Here is a 6,849-nt window from a genome sequence, read left to right as displayed (position 1 = left end):
CTCTTTCCTCTCTGCATGGCTACCAGCTCTGTACACTGACTTTTAAATATCCGCCCTTGCACATTTCCACCAGGCCTCCCTCCAGTGGGCTCATTCTGTGCCAGGTTTTAGTCCTGCCTTATGAATAAAAGGCCTCAGGAAATCATGTAAAAGCAGACTTTGCATTATTTGGAACGAGAAGCCCAGTGCACAAAATTTGTGCACTGGGGGTCGGTGGGTCCCCTCAGCCCAGCCTGTGTCCTCTTGCAGTCCGGGACCCCCTGCTCCTTACCGCCTGCCGGCAGTGGAGGTGGGAGAGGCTCCCACCACCGCTGCTGCGCTTGCCAGCAGTGAGCCCGGCTTCTGGCTGAGCGGTGCTCCCCCTGTGGGAGAGCACTGACACCAGGGGGCAGCTCCTGCGTTGAGCATCTGCCCCCTGGTGGTCAGTATGTGTCATAGCGACCCGTTGCATGCCATTCGGTCAATTTGCATATTAGCCTTTTATTATGTAGGATTTCCTTACACTTTCTCATGCTTGCTTTAAGATGTGAGATAGCAAGACAAAGCTGAAGCTGTTACCCAGCTTCCTCCGAGATGTTTCTGGCTTTGTTGTTTTACTCTTTATGTCAGGTTGCGTTTTTTCCCCCCAAATGTTCACCCCCCCCCCTTCCTGTGAGAGAATTATACTGTCCCACCCCACTGAGGCCAGACTTGGCCACGGGACTTGCTTTGGCCCCTGAACCTGAGCAGAGTGGCGCTTCTGGCAGCTTCTCTCCCTGCCCCCCGCCCAGCGGTGAGGCCCTCCAGGCAGAGCTGGCTGACCCCGGGGGACCTGCTGAGCGAGCTGCTGTGGACCTCCGAGGTTGTGCTTGTTACTGCGGCATGACCCAGTCTATGTTCCTGACAACCTCTCACAATCCATCTTATTTGCAGTCAGCACACATAAATGTTGGCAAGTGCCAAGCCTCCTGGCTCAGAGCTTTTACCCCCAGACCAGGGCATGAGAGCACCTGCAGCATGTCGCTTGCCGCTGCATCCCTGAGGCGGGCCTTGCCCTTTGCTGACGGCAAGGGGTGCTGTGATGCAGCGGAAGGATTGGAGGTCAGATTCCAATCTTACCTTCAATGTACAGTGTCATTGCCTCACCTCCAGGGAGGTGCCTGCGGGGCTTCCAGTCACTGCCTGTGTGCATCCTCACTGGGAACCCAGCACTCTGAGGACGGAGGGGAATGACAAGATTCCAGAAATGCCCACTCTTCACTTGGACCCTTCTGTCATTAAATTACACATATAAATATTTTCATAAACGTTTTTTTAATGTTGGCACTATTGCAGATGTCTCCCTCCCTCCCTGCTTTGCCCACCTACACCCACCCCTGCTGCCCACCCTGGGCCTTCACTACACTATTGTCCACGTCCATGGGGTGTGCATTAGGCTCTCTACCTAACCCTTCACTTCTTTATCTAGTCCCCCACCCCTCCCCTCGGCTCCCACCAGTCTGCTCCTTGTATCCATGCTTCTGGTTCCATTTTGCTAGTCAGTTTATTTTGTTCATTAGATTCCACATATGAGTGAGATCATGTGATACTTGTCTTTCTCTGACTGGCTTACTTCAGTTAGCATAGTGCTCTCCAGGCCCCTCCACGCCGTCTCAAAGGGTAAGAGACCCTTCTATTTCACTACTGAGTAGTGTTCCATGGCGTAAATGCACCACAGCTTTCTATTCACTCATCTACTGAAGGGCACCAGGGCTGCTCCCAGATCCTGGCTATTGGAAATTGTGCTGCAATGAACACGGAGGTGCATACATTCTTTCTGATTGGTGTTTCACTTAACTCTAAAATTTACCTCTTCTAAGACACCTTCTTTGGTTAATATTAACTACATTTGAAACTTACCTTGTCCTCCATTAAACCTCAGCATGTTTGGATAGCACCTATAAATTTATTCTTACGCACTAGTAGCAGTTCAATAGAAATTTGTTGAACTAAATTGACTTATGTTTTACATATCCATGTGAATATTATGCATATATGCATCAGGTAGGATTATGAGTCAATGAGACTAATTTTTAAAGAGAATTTATTGTGTAGCATTTGATTTATTGAAAAGAACTTATGTAATATGTACTAAGCACAAGAAAAACACACCATCCAACTTCACCAGCACATTCCCACACCTTCCAACTTCCTGTCTGCTCCTGCCTGCCCCACCCTCCTGCCCGCCTCCAGAGCTGTTCACTGTCCTGAGTTTTGTATGTACCATTGAAATTCTTTGTCAACAAACATGCCAGACATTACATAACCAATGAGTGTCACCCTTTCAAAGTAATCATCTCACACTGCTCAAAACATTTTGGTGGTCTTTTATGGAATTACCTTAGGAGCCTCTGTCATATTCTTTGAATGTCCTCACAAAGATTAAATTTTTCAAAGCAGCCTAAAGCACTAACAATACTGGTTATCACGTATTAAATAGTTATGTCAGGCACTGTACTATGCCCCCTGCTTTTATAGCTTTCTTAGTCCTCACTTTCTGAGTCCATGATACAGCTAAGCCAATGAGACTGAGCAAGGTAAATAGTTCATCATTTCACAGCTAGTCCTTTGCTGTGAAACCCCATACTAACTGCTGATGTGGCCCTAGTTACATGCAAAAGCCTCTTGGGAATAGGGGAAAGGTGGGGTACTCAGGACAGGAAGGACCACCTGTGATTAAAAACAGGCTGGCCCAAACCCTGAGTAGTGAGACGGATTCTCTTCAGTTGTCTGCTCTGAAAGCAAGGCCGCGGGGGTTCAGGTTTGAGAATGGCCCTGGCGGCTGCCCGGAAGGGCTCAGCGTGATTGGCAATGTTAGCATCCGGTTGGTTAAGACTAATCCCACCACAGGCTCTCCTGTACATAAACCACGCCCCGGTGTCTCAGCATCTTGTGAGACTTCTGTGTTGGTGAAGAGGAGGAAAACACACACTATTTGACCAGTTAACCTTGCATTCCTCCTCGGGAACAAGCCTTGCTGTGGGTATCTATGGTCAAAAGATGAAGCCACTTTTCACGAAGGTACAAAGAGATTCAAGGGAGGAAGAGTGTTTGGGCAGCAAGTGGTGCTGGAGCCATTGGACACCCACAGCCCAAAAAATGAACCTTGACTTAATGTCACTCCTTGAAAGTTAACCCAAAATGAGCCACAGACCTTAAAAATGTATAATTATAAAACTTTTCCCAAAAACGGAGAATATCTTTGTGAGCTAGGGCTCGGACTAGAGTTCTTAGACTTGTCACCAAAAGCAGGATCCGTGAAAGGAAAACTTGACCTAATTGAATGGAAAGCTCTTTTTCTGAGAAGAGCTGTTAGGAGGGTAAAAAGACAGGCTGCAGGGTGGGGGAAATATTAGCAAACCATGTGTCTGATAAAGGACTTCAATATAAAAAGAACTTTCAACACTCAGCAGTAAAAAGCAAACAACCCAATTTAAAAACGGGCAGAAGACATGAATGGAGTCATGACATTCTCCAGAGAAGAGGGCACGCAGGCGGCAGATCAGCCCATGAAAAGACTTCACTGTCCTTTGCCATTAGGGAAGCACAAGCCAAAGCCACAAGAAGCTATCGCCACACGCCTGTCAGAGTGGCTAAACTAGAAAACAGAGGCAGCACCAAGTGCTGGTGACCGTGTGGAGAAACTGGGTCACCCACACTTGCCGGAAGGAATGTAAGTTTGTCCAGCCTTTCTGCACACATTTTGGCAGTTTCTTATAAAACCAAACACAACTACTACACGGCCCAGCAATTGGAGACAGGGTCACACAGAAACATGTGCACGGCTTTCACAGCATTTTCCCTTGACCTTGAATTTCAGTAAAAGATATTTTAAAGTGGAGAAAGTGTTTTCAATTAGCCATACTCACCAGTGCTTGCAAAAATAACGTCCTCCACACTTAACAAATTAAGATCAGTAGCTAAACATGCCTTTTATGAAATTCCTGCTTTGTAGATGATGCAAATTAGTGGAGGTCAGGAAAAGCTCTTGAATGGTAAGAAGGGAGGTTTTCTATTTAATTTATTAGTATTCAAAGAAGATTTTCTGACACCTGTGATGAGTTTTGAGACAGAAGCAGAGAGAAATTTCTCTGGTTTAAATGCAGAGCCCTGCCAACCTCAGCCAGGAGGAGCACACCGCAGCCCCACCTATCATTTAGATACATCATCAGGAAAATCCATGTAAGTAAAGACTTTATTTCTCTTCTTTCTCATCAGAAAAACCCATAAGCTTTAAATTTTACTTGTGCTCATGTTGTTAAACAAACTTTACTATCATATTTGCATAATATAAAAAGTGTTTGAAATCTTACATGCATTTATCTTAGCTAATTTCAATCTCAGAGACACTGGGTCCCAAGGTGAACTGAAACCCTCTGTGACTGCAGAGCCCTCCCCTCGGGAACCTGGGCAGTCCTGCCTGACAGTCAGGCTCATTATCACCACCATCACCGGCCAGCCCGGCGGAGGCAGGCACACCCCAGCATGTGCATAACTTGGAGGTATTTCTCTCTCAATTTATTGCTGAATCGTTGTACAACTTACTATGTGCCAGGCACTGTGCTAAGCATTTTACATGTTAATTTATCTTATAGTCACCTTATGAAGTAAATAATATTGTTATCCCATTTTACAGATGAGGAAGGTGAGGCACAGGGTGGCAAATAACCTGCTCATGGTCACCTGAAGAGGTCAGGATTCAGATCAGGCCTCCCACTTGAATGAAGAGTGGGTGGGTGGATGGATGGACATACACGTGACTACATGAACAAGTTGTCTAATGTGGCCACAACCTGGGAGGGATGGTTCCCAGGCCTGTCTGGCCTCACATGTCAGTGTCTGGCCTCATTCCTGGCCCAGACCCGCCCTGGTTGTCGAAGTGTAATACCAGGAGCTCAACGTGGGGAAGCAGGAAGCCTGGGTTCTTGGCTGCACCCCAACTTGCTGCATGTTCTCGGGTAAGTTGATGACGTAGTTCCCCATCTGTAAATGGGAGTTCAAGTAGAACCATTTATAATGTTCCACGGCTTTATGCTTTGATTTTGTCCTAGCGGAAGGAAGCCCATCAGAAGCCCAGAGCACGGGAAGTGGGCAAGGAGCAAGTCTCAGGCACGGAGGGCACGGCATGGAGAGCCTGGCAGAGGCGACTGTTGTCCAAGTTCCCAGCGTAAGAGAACACATAGTGTCGAGTGGCTGCGCTCAGGGGGCGGCAGGAGAGGAGGCCAGAACAGCAGATAGATAAGAGTCAGACTCAGCGAAAGATCTTGTAGAGGTGGATTGGGAAGTCATTGCACAGGGAAGGGTGAGAATCTTGGGAGCAGACGCACTTGTCCATGTATCGTGTGCGGAATGAAAAGAAAGTGGAGACTGCAGCCAAGGACTGACAGTCCCAAAGCCAGGGCAAGGGGACCTTATGGTTTGCAAATGTTAGAACCGCTGTGACAGCATTGCCCCACGGGCACTCACCTCACTGTGCTCCTGTGTGGGCAACACCAATGGTTGGGGGCTGCGTGAACAGAGAAGATGGCAGACATTTGCAGACGAGTGTCGGAAGGGTAGGAGGACATGGACGCTGGGCAGGAGGAAGTTTCCAGAAGGATGGTGTCAAATGCCTCAGAGCTCAAACGTTTCAAAAGGGCCTGAAAGATGTGCATGGACCTTTGCATGTTATAGAGGCAGAAGCAGGAGCCGGCTGCCCTGGACTGAGCATGACAGAGGCACGGAGTGTACCTGGGGCAGGAAGTGTGGAGAGGCACCTGGGGAGGACAGGGGACGGGCAGCAGCCAGTGGAGCCCAGGGCCTCTGAGGGCACCTGGGGACGGAGCGCTGAGCACACTCATGACTGAGGTCAGCCGGGGGGACAGCCCAGCTGTCAGAGAAACGATGAGCTAAGGGCTCAAGCAGGAGCATTGGGCTTCGTGGAGGGACAGCCTGAGACGCAGGGCCAGGGTGGAGAAGCACGGCCCCTGGGCAGGGAGCGTGGGAAGCTGCAGCTTCTGAAATGAAAGGCTCAGTGCTGGGCGCTCAGCCTGCTGTGGCCGGTGGCCCCTGGGAGGTCATTTGGCATCAGGTGTAAAGTCTCAGTTCCGCCCATGGACTCCCTGAAGTCAGTTCGAGGGACTTACCCTCAGGATAAATGAGCGAGAACGCACGCACACGTACAATGTGCTTGCGGCATGTTATTTACAATATCATTTTTAAAGGCACATGTGGCTAATGGTATGAAAACTAGTTAAGTAAATCATGGAACATATGCTCAATGGATGGAATATTATGAGGTCATTACAATTTTAATTACGAACCTTATAGCTACACAGAAAATGGTTATGGTAGTAAATGGAAAATCAATTTTTAAATTGTGTGTACACTCTAATTACAATGATGTGAGACGTGGTTTCCCATGAAAATGTACCCCAACAAAGTTCCTAAGAATGAGACTAGCTACTGGGTGGGAGATGGTAAGACTATGGGTGATTTGTTTTCTTTCTCCATTTGTCAAATGCATGTGGAGTCCTAATGCTGCCCTTCTGCTGCCCGGCATCTCACTGTTATTGCCGCCTTCAGGAGCGGGCAGACCGCACGCGCTCCCTGTGCTCTGGTGGCACCGAGGCCCAGTAGGTGGCTCTATGTGATGTCTCGATTCCAGGAGGAGCCCCGCTGGTGGGCTGTTGAGGTGGAGTGTGGGGGTCCTCCTCCTGACCCTGGCAGCCTGCCCCACCCACAGGGCGCTGATGCTTTTGGAGGGAAACAGGCTGGCTCAGCTTGCACACCATTCTCGGCCCCACGCCAAGCAGGGCGGGTGCGGGCGGGGGGCAGGGCAGGGGGGAGCGG

Source organism: Myotis davidii, unplaced genomic scaffold (genome assembly GCF_000327345.1).
Source record: "Myotis davidii unplaced genomic scaffold, ASM32734v1 scaffold614, whole genome shotgun sequence".
Lineage (NCBI taxonomy): Eukaryota > Metazoa > Chordata > Mammalia > Chiroptera > Vespertilionidae > Myotis > Myotis davidii.
Note: the sequence above shows the minus strand (reverse complement) of the source record.